Consider the following 21752-nt stretch of genomic DNA (forward strand, 5'->3'; position numbering starts at 1 on the left):
ACTGCATGGTTTGCAGCCAATGTCTATTACTCTTTTCAATTTTATACACAATTGTCTTAGAGTATCATTGCACCTTACAAGGTTTAAAAGAGAGGAGTGATGTTCCTTTGATCTTCACCTGTAATCTAGTTCTGTGCTGGACTTGCCCACACAACGTTACAATTGCCTGTTTGTCTATTATCAGTTGTTTTGTGATATGAATGATGTCATACTATGCTTACCGTATTATAAACTTTGTCTCTTTATCCTTAGCTGTCAATACAATGTGAAGAAATAGACAATACATTAGCCATGGTACATGGTCATATGTTTGGAACCTGGTTTTATTATGTACTTTGCAGTAAAATACAACTCATATTTTACATGGGTTCACCAGAATAAGTTCTGTATATAGACCAAAGCTATTTTGTTTGGTTTTGCTGCCTCCTTAATATTTTCTGTTCTGGTACTACTGATGTAAAAACTCAACTCTTCAGCAAGCTATGGAAAAAATGGTGGAACCGCCACCTTCTGAAGGTGGCGAGGCAACTATAACGCAATGTCAGCTCTTGCAGCAGTGGGTCAGTACCTGTCCACTAACAGTGCCAAAAGCACGTCCCTGCATAATACTGGGTTGGTTGTTAAGGCAATCTCGTCCAAACTGCCTCATGATCAAGATATGCAAGCTCAAAACAATGTTATATCTGCGCTCCAGACACAAGTCCGTTCCCTAACAGAGACCCTTTGTGAAACAAGGACAGACATTGTTCGATGTCGTCAAGATATGCATGGTTTTGAAACCAGACTATCAGAAATTTGCTATGTTGTTCAGGAGCCTAGGAGAAATAAAGGCGAAGGTTATGGTGCTCCATCAGACAATACAGCATGAAAACGTAACAGTCAGGTCAAATGAACTGAGCTTCTGAACTTCTGGTGGTGCATTTATCTGCCAGACTGTTAACTTTTATGCCAACCTTCCTTTTGTTTTATAGTTGTAGTTTGTTTTGTTGTGATACAATATTTGTTCTTAACGTGCAGCCACCGGCTGAAGAAAACAGCAAGTCATTTTTGTATAGCGTAGGGTGTTCCCTATATTTGCACTCCTGGCAATCTATGATGCCCAGTGGATGTAATCCGTGCAATTGCCTTAATAGCCTAGCGTTAGTTTCGGGCTTATTTATTTCCTAGTCTTCTTTTCCCTGGTTTGCTAGTGGCCGCAACAACCATGGGCCATATACGGACCGTGGTAACCATGACCCTGCTACGGGCCGTAGGATCCATGGGCCTCCTACAGGCCGTCTTTAAATGGGGCTCCAACACGGCCGTAGAATCAGTGGGCTGCTACCTCTTGAGCACTGCGTTGGTTTTCCCTTGAAGAGGAAAGGGTGATGCAGCAAAGTAGCGTAAGTATTTCCCTCAGTTTTTGAGAACCAAGGTATCAATCCAGTAGGAGGCTACACGCAAGTCCCTCGCACCTACACAAACAAATAAATCCTCGCAACCAACGCGATAAGGGGTTGTCAATCCCTACACGGTCACTTATGAGAGTGAGATCTGATAGATATGATAGGATAATATTTTTGGTATTTTTGTGATAAAGATGCAAAGTAAAGAAAGTAAAATAAAAACGACAAAAGAAATAGCTTGTTGTTGGAAGATTAATATGATGGAAAATAGACCCGGGGGCCATAGGTATCACTAGTGGCTTCTCTCAAGAGCATAAGTATTTTACGGTGGGTGAACAAATTACTGTTGAGCAATTGACAGAATTGAGCATAGTTATGAGAATATCTAGGTATGATCATGTATATAGGCATCACGTCCGAGACAATTAGACCGACTCCTGCCTGCATCTACTACTATTACTCCACACATCGACCGCTATCCAGCATGCATCTAGAGTATTAAGTTCATAAGAACAGAGTAACGCTTTAAGCAAGATGACATGATCTAGAGGGATAAATTCATGCAATATGATAAAAACCCCATCTTGTTATCCTCGATGGCAATAATACAATACGTGCCTTGCTGCCCCTACTGTCACTGGGAAAGGACACCGCAAGATTGAACCCAAAGCTAAGCACTTCTCCCATTGCAAGAAAGATCAATCTAGAAGGCCAAACCAAACTGATAATTCGAAGAGACTTGCAAAGATAACCAATCATACATAAAAGAATTCAGAAGATTCAAATATTGTTCATAGATAAACTTGATCATAAACCCACAATTCATCGGTCTCAACAAACACACCGCAAAAGAAGATTACATCGAATAGATCTCCACAAGAGAGGGGGAGAACATTGTATTGAGATCCAAAAAGAGAGAAGAAGCCATCTAGCTAATAACTATGGACCCGAAGGTCTGAAGTAAACTACTCACACTTCATCGGAGAGGCTATGGTGTTGATGTAGAAGCCCTCCGTGACTGATGCCCCCTCCGGCGGAGCTCCGGAACAGGCCCCAAGATGGGATCTCGTGGGTACAGAAGGTTGCGGCGGTGGAATTAGGTTTTTGGCTCCATATCTGATCGTTTGGGGGTACGTAGGTATATATAGGAGGAAGGAGTACGTCGGTGGAGCAATGTGGGGCCCACGAGGGTGGAGGGCGCGCCTGGGGGGTAGGCGCGCACCCCTACCTCATGGCTTCCTGCTTGATTTCTTGACGTAGGGTCCAAGTCCTCTGGATCATGTTCGTTCCGAAAATCACGTTCCCGAAGGTTTCATTCCGTTTGGACTCCGTTTGATATTCTTTTTCTGCGAAACTCTGAAATAGGCAAAAAACAGCAATTCTGGGTTGGGCCTCCGGTTAATAGGTTAGTCCCAAAAATAATATAAAAGTGTATAATAAAGCCCAATAATGTCCAAAACAGAAGATAATATAGCATGGAGCAATCAAAAATTATAGATACGTTGGAGACGTATCAAGCATCCCCATGCTTAATTCCTGCTCGTCCTCGAGTAGTTAAATGATAAAAACAGAATTTTTGATGTGGAATCCTACTTGGCATAATTTCAATGTAATTCTTCTTAATTATGGTATGAATATTCAGATTCGAAAGATTCAAGATAAAAGTTCAATATTGACATAAAAATAATAATACTTCAAGCATACTAACTAAGCAATTATGTCCTCTCAAAATAACATGGCCAAAGAAAGTTCATCCCTACAAAATCATATAGTTTAGTCATGCTCCATTTTTGTCACACAAGAATGCTCTCATCATGCACAACCCCGATGACAAGCCAAGCAATTGTTTCATACTTTAGTAATCTCAAACTTTTTCAACCTTCACGCAATACATGAGCGTGAGCCATGGATATAGCACTATGGGTGGAATAGAATATGATGATGGGGGTTATGTGGAGAAGACAAAAAAGGAGAAGGTCTCACATCAACGAGGCTAATCAATGAGCTATGGAGATGCCCATCGATTGATGTTAATGTGAGGAGTAGGGATTGCCATGCAAGGGATGCACTAGAGCTATAAATATATGAAAGCTCAACAAAAGAAACTAAGTGGGTGTGCATCCAACTTGCTTGCTCACGAAGACCTAGGGCACTTAAGGAGGCCCATTGTTGGAATATACAAGCCAAGTTCTATAATGAAAAATTCCCACTAGTATATGAAAGTGACAAAACAAGAGACTCTCTATTATGAAGATCATGGTGCTACTTTGAAGCACAAGTGTGGTAAAAGGATAGTAACATTGTCCCTTCTCTCTTTTTCTCTCATTTTTTTGGAACCTTCTCTTTTTTTTATGGCCTTTCTCTCTCTTTTTTTTATTCCTCACTTGGGACAATGCTCTAGAAAATGATGATCGTCACACTTCTATTTATTTACAACTCAATGATTACAACTCGATACTAGAACAAAATATGACTCTATATGAATGCCTCCGGCGGTGTACCGGGATATGCAATGAACCAAGAGTGACATGTATGAAAGGATTATGAATGGTGGCTTTGCCACAAATACTATGTCAACTACATGATCATGCAAAGCAATATGACAATGATGAACGTGTCATGATAAACGGAATGGTGGAAAGTTGCATGGCAATATATCTCGGAATGGCTATGGAAATGCCATAATAGGTAGGTATGGTGGCTGTTTTGAGGAAGATATAATGAGGTTTATGTGTGAAAGAGCGTATCATATCACGGGGTTTGGATGCACCGGCGAAGTTTTTACCAACTCTCAATGTGAGAAAGGGCAATGCACGGTACCGAAGAGGCTAGCAATGATGGAAAGGTGAGAGTGCGTATAATCCATGGACTCAACATTAGTCATAAAGAACTCACATACTTATTGCAAAAATCTACAGGTCATCAAAAACCAAGCACTACGCGCATGCTCCTAGGGGGGTAGATTGGTAGGAAAAGACCATCGCTCGTCCCCGACCGCCACTCATAAGGAGGACAATCAAAGAACACCTCATGTTTCAAATTTGTTACATAACGTTTAACATACGTGCATGCTACGGGACTTGCAAACTTCAACACAAGTATTTCTCAAATTCACAACTACTCAACTATCACAACTTTGATATCACTACCTCCATGTCTCAAAACAATCATCAAGCATCAAACTTCTCTTAGTATTCAACACACTCATAAGAAAGTTTTTACTAATCTTGAATACCTAGCATATTAGGATTATTTAAGCAAATTACCATGCTATTTAAGACTCTCAAAATAATCTAAGTGAAGCATGATAGATCAATAGTTTCTATAAAACAAATCCACCACCGTGCTCTAAAAGATATAAGTGAAGCACTAGAGCAAAAACTATATAGCTCAAAAGATATAAGTGAAGCACATAGAGTATTCTAATAATTTCCGAATCATGTGTGTATCTCTTAAAAGGTGTGTACAGCAAGGATGATTGTGGTAAAATAAAAAGCAAAGACTCAAATCATACAAGACGCTCCAAGCAAAACACATATCATGTGGTGAATAAAAATATAGCTCCAAGTAAAGTTACCGATGGAACTAGACGAAAGAGGGGATGCCTTCCGGGGCATCCCCAAGCTTTGGATTTTTGGTGTCCTTAGATTATCTTGGGGGTTCCATGGGCATCCCCAAGCTTAGGCTCTTGCCACTCCTTGTTCCATAATCCATCAAATCTTTCACCCAAAACTTGAAAACTTCACAACACAAAACTCAGCAGAAAATCTCGTGAGCTCCGTTAGCGAAAGAAAACAAAAGACCACTTGAAGGTACTGTAATGAAATCATTCTTTATTTATATTGGTGTTAAACCTACTGTATTCCAACTTCTCTATGGTTTATAAACTATTTTACTAGCCATAGATTCATCAAAATAAGCAAACAACACACGAAAAACAGAATCTGTCAAAAACAGAACAGTCTGTAGTAATCTGTAACTAACGCAAACTTCTGGAACTCCAAAAAATCAGCAAAAATAGGAAGACCTAGACAATTTGTTTATTGATCAGCAGAAATTGGAATCCATATTTTATCACGTTCTGGTGATTTTTAACAATTATTTTCGTGAACAGAAAGTTTCTGGAATTTTCTGCAAGATCAAATGACTATCATCCAAGAAGATCCTATAGGTTTAACTTGGCACAAACACTAATTAAAACATAAAAACACATCTAACCAGAAGCTAGAACAAAAATTTATTGCTAAACAGCAAGGATAAATATTGGGTTGTCTCCCAACAAGCGCTTTTCTTTAAAGCCTTTTAGCTAGACATTGATAATTTTAATGATGCTCACATGAAAGACAAGAATTGAAGCGCAAAAAGAGCATCATAAAACACATGACAAACACATCTAAGTCTAACATACTACCTATGCATAGGCATTTTATAAGCAAACAAATCATAGCAAGCAAAAATTAGCATATGCAAGGGAGAACAAAGAGACGATAGCAATCTCATCATGACGAGAGGTAATTTAGTAAGATAAAAATTTCTACAACCATATTTTCCTCTCTCATAATAATTACATGTAGGATCATAGGCAAATTCAACAAATTAGCTATCACATAACATATTCTCAACACGATCCACATGCATGCGAAGTTGACACTCTTCCAAAATAGTGGGATTATCATTAACTAAAGTCATGACCTCTCCAGACCCACTTTTATCAAAAATATCATAAGATTGAACATACTCCAAATATGTGGGATCTAAAGTTGACACTCTTCCAAACCCACTTTCAATATTATTGCAAACACTATTATCAATCTCGTATTCATCATGGGGATTAAATAAATTTTCAAGATCATAAGAAGAATCACCCCAATCATGATCATTGCAATAAGTAGTAGACATAGCAAAACTAGCATCCCCAAGCTTAGGGTTTAGCACAATTGACATTAAGAGAATTTATAATAGCATCATTGCAATCATGCTTTTTATTCAAATATCTATCGTGAATCACTTCATAAAGCACTTCATCACAATTTTCAGATTCACGGATTTCAAGCAAAACCTTATAAAGATAATCTAGTGCACCCAAATCACTAGGAATTGGTTCATCATAATTCGATCTCTTAAAAAGATTGGCAAGCGGATGAGGATCCATAGATCTTAGCTTCTCTGTTTAGGAATAAATACTCAACTATTTCGAGCAAACGAGCCAAGTAAGACATCAAGGCAAACGAAAAGACGAACGGAAAAACCGGCGAATAAAACGGCAAGGGTGAAGTGGGGGAGAGGAAAATGAGAGGCAAATGGCGAATAATGTAATGCGGGAGATAAGGGTTTGTGATGGGTACTTGGTATGTTGACTTTTGCGTAGACCTCCCCGGCAACGGCGCCAGAAATCCTTCTTGCTACCTCTTGAGCACTGCGTTGGTTTTCCCTTGAAGAGGAAAGGGTGATGCAGCAAAGTAGCGTAAGTATTTCCCTCAGTTTTTGAGAACCAAGGTATCAATCCAGTAGGAGGCTACACGCAAGTCCCTCGCACCTACACAAACAAATAAATCCTCGCAACCAACGGGATAAGGGGTTGTCAATCCCTACACAGTCACTTACGAGAGTGAGATCTGATAGATATGATAGGATAATATTTTTGGTATTTTTGTGATAAAGATGCAAAGTAAAGAAAGTAAAATAAAAACGACAAAAGAAATAGCTTGTTGTTGGAAGATTAATATGATGGAAAATAGACCCAGGGGCCATAGGTTTCACTAGTGGCTTCTCTCAAGAGCATAAGTATTTTACGGTGGGTGAACAAATTACTGTTGAGCAATTGACAGAATTGAGCATAGTTATGAGAATATCTAGGTATGATCATGTATATAGGCATCACGTCCGAGACAAGTAGACCGACTCCTGCCTGCATCTACTACTATTACTCCACACATCGACCGCTATCCAGCATGCATCTAGAGTATTAAGTTCATAAGAACAGAGTAACGCTTTAAGCAAGATGACATGATGTAGAGGGATAAATTCATGCAATATGATAAAAACCCCATCTTGTTATCCTCGATGGCAACAATACAATACGTGCCTTACTGCCCCTACTGCCACTGGGAAAGGACACCGCAAGATTGAACCCAAAGCTAAGCACTTCTCCCATTACAAGAAAGATCAATCTAGTAGGCCAAACCAAACTGATAATTCGAAGAGACTTGCAAAGATAACCAATCATACATAAAAGAATTCAGAAGATTCAAATATTGTTCATAGATAAACTTGATCATAAACCCACAATTCATTGGTCTCAACAAACACACCGCAAAAGAAGATTACATCGAATAGATCTCCACAAGAGAGGGGGAGAACATTTTATTGAGATCCAAAAAGAGAGAAGAAGCCATCTAGCTAATAACTATGGACCCGAGGGTCTGAAGTAAACTACTCACACTTCATCGAAGAGGCTATGGTGTTGATGTAGAAGCCCTCCATGATCGATGCCCCCTCCGGCGGAGCTCCGGAACAGGCCCCAAGATGGGATCTCATGGGTACAGAAAGTTGTGGTGGTGGAATTAGGTTTTTGGCTCCATATCTGATCGTTTGGGGGTACGTAGGTATATATAGGAGGAAGGAGTACGTCGGTGGAGCAACGTGGGGCCCACGAGGGTGGAGGGCGTGCCTAGGGGGGTAGGCGCGCCCCCTACCTCGTGGCTTCCTGCTTGATTTCTTGACGTAGGGTCCAAGTCCTCTGGATCATGTTCGTTCCGTAAATCACATTCCCGAAGGTTTCATTCCGTTTGGACTCCGTTTGATATTCTTTTTCTGCGAAACTCTGAAATAGGCAAAAAATAGCAATTCTGGGCTGGGCCTCCGGTTAATAGGTTAGTCCCAAAAATAATATTAAAGTGTATAATAAAGCCCAATAATGTCCAAAACAGAAGATAATATAGCATGGAGCAATCAAAAATTATAGATACGTTGGAGACGTATCATGGGCCTCGGGCCGTCGGATAAATGGGTCTACATGGGCCGTAAACGGGCGTAATTGGTATCGGCCCAGCATGGTAACGGGCCATTAACAGGCCGGAGGACAGCAAAGGCTTAATTCTATCACAAGCATAACGGGTCGTTAATGGGCCAGAATATAGGATGGGCTGGAAACAGCGCAATGGGTTAACAAGCCAGGAACGGGCCGACTCTTGCCACGAGCCGAATTTGGCCCATTAGGGGAACAGGCCAGTAACGGGCCGGAAGTAACCGAGGGTCGGAAAGGAGCCCAAGAACGTATGGGCCATCAGTAGGCCGAAAGCTAACACGGGTTGGAAACGGCCCATGTGAATCATGGGCCGTTAACGGGTACAAAGAAATTTAATGTTCATTTTGGGCTAGAGTCACCGTGGGCCTTTAAAGGGCCTAGAGATACGAAGGCCTCATATGGGTCGAAAGACGTCGTGGGCCATACATGGGCCGAAAGTGAAACGGGTTGGTGTTATATTCGACAGCCCACATGATGTTGTTGGGCCGATTTTGGGTAGGCCCTAACGGGCTGTGAGTTACTGGGCCATAAAATGGGTTATTTGCAAAGAGACCGTTAACAGGCTTTTCATGGGCGAGCCCGCTAACTTTTGACCAAGTCAAACGGGCCGGCCTTTGTAAGCTAAATGGGCCGGTGGTGGGCCGTCGCACGTGTCGACATATCATAGGCGCCTATCTGACCCACTGACGAGCTGACACGTGTTTCCTCCGGCCAATCAGAATTTTACACGTGGAAATTTCCCATTGGTCCGGGCTGTTAACGGGTTATCCGATCCAAAACCGGACCCGATAGCTTAACGGCGACCCGTTACGGTGGATGCCACGTGTCGGTCACCCTTGACGAAAGCACTTCTGTGACGCGCGATTTATCGCCATGGAAGTGGACACTTCCGTGATGATAATTTTGGTAATGTCATGGAACACTTCTATGACAGCACAGGTATGACTATCTTGATTCTGTCATAAAATTGTCATGGATGTACATGCATGACAGAAAAGGTGACCTACTGTGACAAACACGTATCATCACCGAAGTGTATCTTTTTTGTAGTGCTCCCACTACTCCATATTAATGGTGCGCCCGAGCGGCCGCACCCCCCATCCTCGCCACACACACAATCCTCTCTCTCCACTTGCATCCTCGACGCCGCTCTCAGTCCTCAAAGTCGTCAGTGTATGAGGATGCCACCGAAGCGTCCCATCGGAGGGAGTGGCGACGCGGGGGCTGCTGAAGCACCGAAGCACGGCGTGAAGATGGAGACAGAGGTTGCCGTCACCGCCGGCGAGTTATCGCTGCACCCTGACATCATCGACGACGTCGAGCTTCCACAGCCAGAGGCGGAGTTCCACACCGACTCTGGTGATGACTCGGGTGACGACCCTGGTGACGACTCCGACGGCCACTCCGGCGACGACGGACAACTGGTTAGTCATCTATACTCATTTATGTGTCAAATAGATCCTAAGGTTTCTCTGGTTACTCCTGCCTCCCCCTTTTTGGAATAGAATCCTATGGTTATGTTCTCCCAATCCATGAAATCTGAGTAAGTTTTGTTAGATCCGTGTAGTGTATTGATTGTTTGAATGGTACAAGTGATAAGTGGTTAGTTGTTTCATCTGTGCAAATGATTTCTGCTAGTAATCCGACTAGGGTTAGTGTCCGTGCTAATAATTCCTAGCCAGGACTTGACAATTGATTTTGAATGACCTACATATATGTTTGTGCCATTATTTTCTTCAAGATTGGTCTGTACATAGACGACTGTGCTTAAAAATCGAACCATAATCTCTAGATATGTATTAAAAAATAGCCATAAATTCCTAATCCTACTTCACGGCACGTAAACATTGATTTGATGCCAAATTTGTTTTACTATTTGTATAGGTGTTCTCTGACGATGTGGACAGCGAGGATGAAGATGTCCAGAGGTACAAGAGGCAAATCCTGAGGGAGCTTTATGCGGGAATGCATAACAGGCGTATTAGGACCTGGGACGGCGGCTATCGATGCCCATTTTGCAACCACAAGCTTCATGGCGTGTATCAAAGTGTTCTGGCGCATGCAAGAGGACGGGCCGTTGGCTCCGTCAAGTAAAAGTATTCTCGCAGCGTGGCGCACGGCGCGTACGCCGAGTACCTGGAGAAGCTTCAGGATCGTGCCGGCATGTGAGATGAGATGTGGGATCGAACTATGTACACTTGAGCATGCTTAATGACGGTTGAACTATGCTTGTGTACATGTACGCTTATTATCTATGTCTGAGTTACTTATGTCTAACTGTGGGATATGGATGCAATCAGTTCGGTTGATGGAATGTACCTCCGTCCTCGTTTATTGGTCCCCTTTGTAATTTGTGTTAAATTTTGACCAAAGATTTAACTGACAAAATGTTAGTGCAGGTCAGCAAAAATTATATCGTTGGATGCGTATTTGAACATAGTGTTCAATGATATAATTTTTGGTGACATGCATAAACATTTCTTAGTTAAATATTTGGTCAGAATTTGGTACAAATTACAAAGGGGACCAATAAACCAAGATGAAGGTAATACGTCAATCACACACGGTTCCCAAAATTGGAACCGTGTGCAATGACTTTCATTTTGCCTGTTGCGTCAATCACACACGGTTGGCTCTAGCAAACTGTTGCCTCCGAAATTCTTTGTGGGGCAGAAAACCCTCACTACCCAATTCAAAAAAGAAAAAAGAAAACCCTCACCATCCGCACGTCACAAAAACCCTCACCCCGCCCGCCACCCCCTCCGGTCCCCATTCACACCTGCACAAGCTCCTCCGCGTCTATGCATGGCACCGCCTATCGCGGCGGTAACCACTTAGCTCGACGCCTGCCGCCGCCGCCAGGCTGCCGGCAAACCCCACCGCATTTTGCCACTTCCGCTTGCCGCCACTTATCGCCATCGACTTTCTCGACGCTGCTCGCGGTCGACCCAGCTCTGCTCGGTTGGGGAATCTGTCGTACTGAGGGTTCTTTCTCATGGACAACAAGGTAACTATTTTAATGAGATATTACCTCATCTCTTATCCCAGTTCATCTGCCTCCTTTAATCACCCAGCCGAAATCGTCGTGAATTCATTTTTATTCGAGCTGATTTGAGGTTTTTCTTTCATTCATAGAGTGTATAGTGCGTGGACACATCAGGAAAGCTGGCCTTTGGAAAGAAATTTCTAAGTTTTATGTACTGAAAGCTGGCACTATAATTGCACTGCACATAAAAGAGTCTGGTCATGAGATATATGCTAACTTCCCCGACGATATCATCCGTCCAGACTTTGTTCGAAGTAAGTTTTCTTTTCAAGTATCCGCATGTTGACTTACCCAGCAATATCAAATGAATTGTGTAGTATTTAAGAAACCAATTGTTATTCCCTTTTCTTACTATATTCCTACCTAATAACTTCTAGTTACCAATACACTTTTCTATTGCCCTGTTTTAACTAAATATTCCCTGTACTCCCACTTCTATCAGAAAGCGCCGCTGACAAGGAGACTCCGGAGGTGGAGAATGGGGCTGCCAACAAACGGAGGCGGGGCGAGCAAGAACCGCAAGTGACTCCAGCAGGCCTAGACATCATCAGCAGCCTCCCCGATGATATATGTTGACAGTCATCATCTCCCTCCTCCCAATCAAATATGGGGCGCGGACAACCGTCCTTTCTCAGTGGAGGCGCCCCCTATGGAACTACACCCCTCTCGACCTCATCGACACCCACGAGCTCTGCCATGGCTATCGCAAAAGCTTGGATGCGTTCTCCAAGATCCTCGGTAGTCACCTTGGCCCAACCACAGGCCTTAGAATGGGCAAGTTCCGTTCCAATGGCAAGGACCGAGCCAAGCTTGACGACTGGTTCCGATCCCCTGCCCTAGATCAGCTTAGGAGCTCACTTTTGATGATGGGCATATGCGCTCGCTTCCAACGCCCACGCTCCACCTCGCGCCCACGCTGCGCGTCGCCAAGTTCAGGAACTGCCATCCCCCTTTAATGACGTGCCCGCTCTTATTCTACCACGACTGAAGCATCTCGAGCTCGTCGTCGTCTACCTCCCAAATGGTGACATGGAGCGCCTGCTCCGTGGCTGTACTACACTCGAGTACCTTCGTCTTCAGACGATCAATGGGTTGAGTAGCTTCCACATCACCTCCATGACTCTCCGGACTATTTATGTGTGTTGCTGGTGCGGCAGGAAAACATCACAAGATGTGTACCATGATATGGTCATTGAGGACACACCTGCACTTGAGAGATTACTTGTAGTTGGTCAAGGTCCAACAAGAATCAATGTCATTTCTGCACCAAAATTGACAGTGGTGGGCTACTCGTCTGACAAATACTCCAAACTTGTTATTGGATCCACACCTGTTCAGGTACAACATCCACCTTCTACCTCTCCTTCTACAAATTAACATTATTTCTAATTTTGAAGATGTTTGTTGGTCTATCATCTAGAAAATGATTCCGACAAGCTTGACCCCGAAAATGCGCACAGTGAAGGTCTTGGCACTAGAATCTATCGGCCCCAACCTGGAGCAAGTTGTCCGTTTCCTAAGATGCTTTCCGTGCCTGGAGAAGCTATATATCGAGGTGATGTTCCTTTCCTATTAAATGTTAACCATAAGGGAGTTCAATTTGTGACACCTTTTTCCAAGTCTACAATGACAATGTACTACGATTTCTGGAGGATTCCTTTGGAGGATTTCAGTACATACATGTCCCCCCCCCATATTGGTTGCTTGATCCATATGGTTACAATCCATAAGCATTTCTCCTTTGGATTCATTTGTACTAGTTTTCTTGGGGAACTTTTCATCCACTCCAACCTCTTGTGAAGAAGGCTACATTTTTCTACAATGTAATCAAATGCCATGCTAATCATGTCAGATCGAAGATGGCATATTAGTGCATTTTACAAATCCTACAAAACAAATAGGCTTGTAGTAGTGTTCAAAACTGCATGTAGGCACTAACACGTTTTCTTCTTTTGCAAATAAGATTAGGCCCAGTGGTGGATAATGTGATACAATATAACAATCACGTCGAATGCCTAGATCTGCATCTCTTAGAAATTACTTTGAACTCCTACCAAGGGACCTTACCGGAGATTATATTCGCCAGGTTCTTTGTTGTTAGAGCAAGGGTGCTGAAGGTAATGAGGTTTGCCCTACATTTATTTCGCAAAAATGAATGGTTTGTTGATCAGCGCCGGCGCCTACGGCAGAATGGAATAGGCTCTGAAAATGTTGAATTTCATTTTGGAACTTCAGATGACAGAATAATCGAAAGTCATTGTGTCAACCCCATACATGACTTCTCAGTGGCTGACCCCTTTGCAAAAATTATGAGGTTTCGAAACCAGACTTAGAAGTGGTAATATTAGTTTGAACCTCTCTGATATCCATGTTCAGCGGATCAGCGCGAGCTTTTGCAGCTGATGAGCTGAATTTCATTTCTAATATCAGTTTGAACCTTGTAATCTTCGAATTTGAGCCATATAACTAAGGAATTTGAACCTTGTAATATTTCGAGCTTTTGTGGTACAATCGTTGAAATGGCATCGTATGAGACTCGTATATTGGTAGCACTATTTTGACCTTAATATGCAACGGTCTTAGATTTTATTAACCATTCTTGAATCTGTTTACCTTGTCGATCTCACAGCACACGAACTGTATAGCTAACTCGACTGTGATCTTCGACATTATTGCACACAGTTGGTTTCTTCAACCGTGTGCCCTGTAGAGCGCAGAATTAATTATTGCACTCGAGTGTCCATCATCACCCTTCTGTGTAAATTTGACCTCATCACCCATGGGTAAACTTATACCGAAGTCATTCCACACACTTCGTTTTTACAAAGCTTTTTGCCAATAAACGCCCATGATTTGTCCCTCTTCTAGCCGACGCGTGGCCAAACTAGCCGGGTGGGAAGCTTGCGCGGTAAACTGCGCGATAGCGCGGGAACAGGCTCATCGACGATACATTTGGCGCCTCTTCGAGCCCACATGTGGTCAAACGAAACGTGTGCGGTGCAGCGTTGTCAAGCATGCACTGGAATCCTCCGCTATGAATGTCGTGACAAGACGTGACGATTACAGGCCGGCCGGCCCCCATTAATTACAGCGGCCATTTAACCCTTGTGTCTCTTCAACCTTTCGATCGCGCCCCACCATTGCAAGAAGCACACCCACCACGAGAAATTCTTAGAGGGTATCCTACGCGGCTCCAATGGCGCTCCGAGCGGCTGTCGACGACGAGCAGCAGTTCACCATGCATGCTGTGGTGGACACCCACAGAAGGTTCACGGACCTCTCAGTGGTGTACACCAATGACCCGGTCTGGGTGGAGCACTCCATCCACATCATGGAGCTATTGCTTGCCGAGGAGAAGTACAAGGTGGTCGGGTCGACCTCGAGTACACCCGCGCTCGTGCTGGGTCTCGCCCCAAGCTCGCCGTCGCCTAGATGTGTGTGCGCCACCACGTCCTCGTCTACCACTACTGCCTGGCCACAAGGCCTTGCGAGCATTTCACCAGGTTGTCAACAGCCCCCACTACATGTTCGCTACAGTGGACATCACCAACGATGTAAAGGCGCTCGAGAATTCGGGCATCGCCTGCTAGAATCTTGTCGACATCCAGGGCCAATACAAGATCTGGGGCAGCAAGGAGCATGATAAGGACTCACTGGTTCACCTCGCCGAGGCCATCATCGACCCCTACTACAGAGACATGAAGGATTCCTGCAACAAAAACAACCGTGCCTAGCACTCGGCCTGGATGGAGAAACTCGACAAAGCTCACGTCGTGTACACGGCCAAGGAGGCGTATACGAGCTACAACATGTGTACAAGCGGATCGTTGACATGAGGAAGTGCCTCCTTCCCTAAAACGGCCAGGGATCCAGCCGGAAGCAGAGCAATGGCAAGCGTCTCGTCGCAATAATAAGTAGATGATTAGATCCTCATTTCTCCTAGTTTAGTATGCATGTAATTGCTTACTTTGGTGTGCGGAAATGTTATGTGTGTAGTCACTTATGTAATTGTATGCTTAATGTGGGTATGCAATGCTGTCTTTTTAAGTATATATGTTGATGCTCTGTGGACAGAGCGTAGATGTTGTGCAGACAAAGAAAATCACATCGCACACGGACTAAACAATGGAACCCGTTGGTGATGTTTTCATCAATCACTCACAATTGTATACCAGCAATCGTTTGCTCACAACACACACGGCTTGTTAACAGGAATCGTCTGTGTTGTTATCGATCTTCCCACACGTTTCCGATTATAGACCTGTTTGCCGCATATCACACACATCTTGTTAAGTTGAACCGTTTCTGTTCTCTTGGCTCAACGCAAACAGTTCATCCGGCTGAACTGTATGCCGTATATCGCACACACCTTCATCTGGCTGCCAGTTTCTGTTGTTCCGCCTCATCACAAATAGTTTATCCGAGTGAACTGTATGCCGTATATCGCACATGCCTTCATCTGCCTGCCCGTTTCTTTTGTTCTGCCTCATTGCAAACAATTAATTAAACTGAACCGTATGCCCGGCATCACACACGGAACTAAAACCTGGACCGTGTTTGATGTATCCTTCATCGCAAAAGTTTTGCATCTTTTTTGACGGTTATTTTACATCACCGTTTGCAATTAATGCATCGCACACAGTTTCGTCAAAGGGTCTCTGATCGTAGTGCCGCGTTAGCAGCATCCTGCAGTAGTGCCATATTTGACACTCCCGGTAGAACTGTCTATTCTGGTTGACCAGCAGCGTGTCCTAGAAACCCTGGAGGTCACGCTGGTAGAAAACGACAGTGTTGATTTCTTAAATTAGGGCTTAGTACATTTGCATATCTAAGTAAATTACAAAAAAAATGTGATTGCAGAACACAGCATCAACACTATTATGGGGTGGAGAGGGGGCATTTGCCCCCACCCCCACGCACTTCGCCATGTTGTATTCAATATTTGTTCATGGTTGAGTAGATGTATCTTATTATCATCGTTTGCATCATGTAATCATTTATACATTATGTATTAATACTTTATTTGCTAATTAAAATTAATTTTTTAATGTTTATACCTCTATAATGATTTTCATGATATGTGACATATCGGTGAAAGTATTTATGTTAGTACATTATAGTTGTTAGGTCCATTGTACCTCATTCGTACTAGGGCCTCCGTAATGATAGGGACGTCCCTGGCTCTGACATAGATGATGAAATAGACGGTAGCTCCTGTCCTGACTACCATCTCTGAAAGCTTGAGGGCCTCTTTGATGGTCGTCACGTTGGCATCATGCTCCTATTTGGGGAGCACGACATCAAGACTAAGCTGGCGTGAGTCGGGCTTGGTGAAGAGCCTGTGGCGCTTGGATCCTCCTTCATGGACACCGCCATGGCCCTTGGCTCCTCCTCCTGCATGGGCTCCGGACACAACCAAGGTGGCAAGTGCTAGCAGCGTCAACTGCAAGAAGCCTTTGCGAGACCTGATGTGCAAGTAGCTAGTGGTTGGGACTTGGGACAGGATGGATTGGATTCTTGCTTTTCTTATATAGGCAAGGAACGGATGAAGAGAGGGAGGAAGGAGGTACTAGATGAATGTGATCACCTTCACTCCACTGTACGATGCGCTCTCGAGTCTCGATCACGTACTAGTAGGTAGGAAGAATATCAGCTTTTTCAATAAAGGGCGCTTTTATTAACTCAAAATGTAGCATCAAGTGGATACAAAGCATAATGAGCAACACCGGCCTCTCATAACTATGATGTACACAACCAAACACTAGTAATTTGTCAAAACAAAAGAAAAACTGACATATTGGCAACAATAGAGCCATAAAGGACTGACACTATGCCTATGTCCAAGGAGTTGGAGGTCCGATTCGGAGATTATTCTGCCACCCATGTTGGGTAAAAATATCCCTAGACACCTACCCCAACCGCACACACACACCGCCTTGAACAAAGGTTGGTACTCCATTCTGTGAAGCATAGACCATTTATGAAGTGAGTGAGTACAGCGGAAAATAACCTGCAATGGGAAGTGTTTTTGTCATTAAAAAACAAATCATTCTACATAACCAAAGCGACCATAATAAGGCATAAACTCCCACCCTTATTAGCAGTTTGAACCTACTTGGAATACCGTTCAACTAGTGACCAAAAATATTGGCAACACTTGTTGGAGGAAACAAATTGGATGCTATTTGGATGATTGATCACGTAGAACGCGCAAATTTGCAGTAATAAAATAGGTGTTTGATTGTCTCGTCGTGAGTACAAAAGCTACACTTCTTGCTTCCCTATCAATTGCAACGGGCAAGATTGTCTTTGGTTAGCACAACTCCCCTTTGAAGATACCACATGAAAAAATTATTTTTAGTAGAATCTTCGACTTCCAACTTTTCATGTTATTATCCACTAGGACCTCTGAATGTGCGAGTGCACGGTACATAGAGTCAACTGTGAAGGACCCAGATGTAGTGAGATTCCAACGAAACATAATCCGTCCTTGTGTCAGCTTAATTGAATCCAATCGGGATAATAGGTTTTGCCATGACATAAGACACGGGCCAATCAAGTCCCTCCTGAAAGACATATCCGGCGGGAATGAACTGAGCACCTGTGCAACAATATCATTCTTATTGTGAACAATGCGATACAACACTAGATATTGTTCTCAGAGGCTGCCAGGCTGGCATTGCCTAGCCACTTGTCCTCCCAGAAATGAATCTCTGACCCATCTTTTATCGCAAAGGATCCAAGGCGGAAAAGATGTTTCTATGCCTCCATTATACCAGCCAAAAAAAAATGCGAGTCCCCAGGTTTCCAGTAGGCTTGAGACACAACTTTTAGGCCTGGATACTTATTGCGCAAAAGGGCTTGCCAAACACCATCCTCTGTAAGTAGTTTGAACAACTGATACGTCTCCAACGTATCTTTTTGATTGTTTGATGCTATTATATTATCAATCTTGTATGCTTTATATGCCATTTTATATTATTTTTTAGGATTAACCTATTAACTTAGTGCCAAGTGCCAATTCTTGTTTTTTTGCCTATTCTTTGTTTCGCAGAAAAACCATACCAAGCAAAGTCCAAACACGATGAAACTTTACGGTGTTTTTTCTAGACCAGAAGAGACCCTAGAAGCTTCGGGGAGAGACCAGAAGATGTACGAGGGAGAGACAAGCTCAAGGGGCGCACCCCTAGGGGGCGCCATCAGCACTTGTGGGGCCCATGTGGCTCCGTTTTATTTAATCTTTGGCCTATAAATTCCCTAAAATCTAGAAACTGCGAAGCGAGACTCGAAACAATTTTATCGCCGCCACATGCCTCTTTCCTTCCGTGATCCCATCTAAAGGACTTTTCCGGTAGTCTGCCGGAGGGGAAGCCATTGGAGAGGCGATCTTCATCGACCTTGCTGCCTCCAGGATGATGTGTGAGTAGTTCCCATGGGACCTACAGGTCCATAGTAGTAGCTAGATGACTTCCTCTCTCTCTCTCTCTCTCTTTGATCTTTAATACAGTGATCTCTTTGGAGATCTATTCGATGTAATTCTCGTGGTGTGTTTGTTTGGATCTGATGAATTGTGTGTTTATGATCAGATTATTAATTGAAAGTGTTTGAGTCTTTTCTGAGAGTTATTTATGTGTGATTTTATAGCCTTGTATTTCTCTTTGATCTATCTATCTATTTTGGCCAATTAGATCGATTTATCTTCAGTGGGAGAGGTGCTTGGTAGTAGGTTCAATCTTGCGGTGTCCTTACTCTGTGATAGGAGGAGTTGTAAGGCACATATTTGTATTGTTTCTACTAATGATAAAAACAATGGGGTTCAAACATATTATTTGATCATACTTTTTCTACATTATGTCATCATGCTTAAAGCGTTACTATGTTTGTCATGAACTTAATACTTTGAGATGCATGCTGGATAGCGGTCTTGGGCTGGAGTAATAGTAGTAGATGCAGATGGATTTTCGGTCAATTTGTCACATACGTAATGCCTATATATTGATCATGCCATGAAGAATCATCATAACTATGCGCTTTTCTATCAATTGTCCAACAGTAATTTGTCTACCAACCATTGCTATGCTCATGAGAGAGATGCCTCTAGTGAACCTATGCCCCCCGGGTCCATCTTCCATATATATACTAAAACCCTAAATTTCCTTGTTGTTTTTATCTCCTTTTTATTCTATTTTATTTTATCTATCTACCACTATCACATTTAACCCGAGCAATTGGCGAGAACAAGGGGATTGACAACCCTCTTATCTTCGTTGGGTGCAAGCATTTCTTTGTGTGTGTATGTGCCGGTACCGCTTACCTTGTTTGTGTGGTGCCTACATAAAAAAAGCACGGTAAGGGGATTAATTCTCGCGCGTCCTGCATTAAGAGTCAGTTGTCCAACTGAAGGCCCTATTCGTCTCACGGGATTGCCTCGATAGTTAAGATTGCAATAGTCAGATAAGAGCTTTGGGCGTTTAGTGACTACACCTCTTGAATCCCCAGAGATAGGATCCGTGTTACCATACTAAACCTTTCTGTCACTAGTTCTCAGAATAACACTTCACGGTCTCCCCGCCCTTAGCCTCTCTGTGGCTTGCTCTCCATGATCCTGGGTGCCTGCAGGGATGAAGAACGTAGACAAGACAAGATACATCTACGGAACAATTTTATTTCACACATACAAACATTAATTCAAAGCCCTTCCACTGATCCACACAACAAATATACAGGGTTTCAAGGCTCTTGCCTCAACCCATACCTTACCGAACTACTCACACATGGAGATCAGATCACATGAAAACTCATCGAATAACACATGCATCATGAAGGTATATTGATTGATAATATGTCTTACAATGAATGCCATGTGTGATACACGATTGCATGTATGATCTAGTGGAGAAAGAAATATGGTGGTGATAACCACAAAAAAACTATGGTGGTGATGGAGGCCATGGATATGGAAATGGCGTTGGCTAGGGTTGATTGAAATCGATGAGGATGACTCTGTTCTGGTTCTTATCGCGGATGTTCTGTTGAAACTTAGGCCTCGACCCCTTTATAAAATTTGTTCAGGTGAGCGAGAGGCCTCGATTTCCATGCCATACGACTGCTCATACGAGTGGTCGCGGTCGTATGAAAAAGTTGTCTTTTGCTCTGTTGCTTCTGGTGCGCCTCCTCTTGATTTCTCCTATCTCCTCCTTTACTCCTTTCCATGTTCTCATTGATTTCGTCCATATTTATCCCATTTCCTATAGAAACGCAATAAACAAAGCATTTGTGAAATCCTATGCATTCATTAGTCATTAGTGGCAATATTGGGAGAATATCTCGATTTTAATGAAATATCTCGATTTAAACAAAGGGTAGAGGACTTAAAAATATCACTCATCAAATGCCAAGACCACTTTGGTCTTTCAACCTACAAACCATGCTCCATTTTGCCAACCTGTAATTTTTCTTGTCACTGTCTCCTTACCAAAAGAATCTGGATCTAAAATAATTGCAACCTCTACAAGACCCCTTTTGGGAGTTGGGAAAAAGAAAGCATATAGAGAACCATATTTGTGAGGACAGAATTGATCAAGACCAGCCGTCCTCCCATAGAGAGCAACTTGCCTTTCCAACTGCTCAGTCGTTTCTCTAAGTGCTCCTCTACATGTTTCCACTCTACATTAGTGAGACGTCGATAATGTATCAGAATTCCCAAATATGTAATCTGGAAATGGCCTTACGCACAACCAAACAGTTCAGTGTAATGTACAAAAAACCTCACTAGCTTCTCCAAAGTAGGCAAGCCGAGCATGGATTTTCCTGGCCTGAGTCTGAGCAACCCCATAGCTACTAGATCAGGATCCGAAGATGAGGAAGTCGGTGTGCTGGTCGATCGCCCCCTCAGAAAAATGTGAGGCGGGGCTGCACCTACCGTCGCTGAAAAACGCAAGCTTTGGAACTGACATGGCGTGTAGGTGGATGAGGTTAGGGAGGCAACAGGGCAGAGAGGCGACATGAAGGGATGGGTAGCGACTGTCGCCGTCGGCAAGTCAAGAACCGAAAGGGAATGCAGGTCTGAGATGGCAGAGACGGAGCCGCTGGAGCGCCGATGAGCCGAAGGAGCTAGAGGAAGCACAACAACCGGAGCACCGGGGCCAAATATCGCACCGGCGGGCGAAGCCGTCAAGCCATGGATGTTGGAGAATGCAGGTCCCTGGCTCGACAAGACCGGAGTGGTGCCCACAAATATCCACCGCTAAGCTTCAACCTCCCGTAAAATTCTCGCCCTCACTTCTACCATGAT

The sequence above is a fragment of the Aegilops tauschii genome, chromosome 5 (genome assembly GCF_002575655.3).
Source record: "Aegilops tauschii subsp. strangulata cultivar AL8/78 chromosome 5, Aet v6.0, whole genome shotgun sequence".
Lineage (NCBI taxonomy): Eukaryota > Viridiplantae > Streptophyta > Magnoliopsida > Poales > Poaceae > Aegilops > Aegilops tauschii.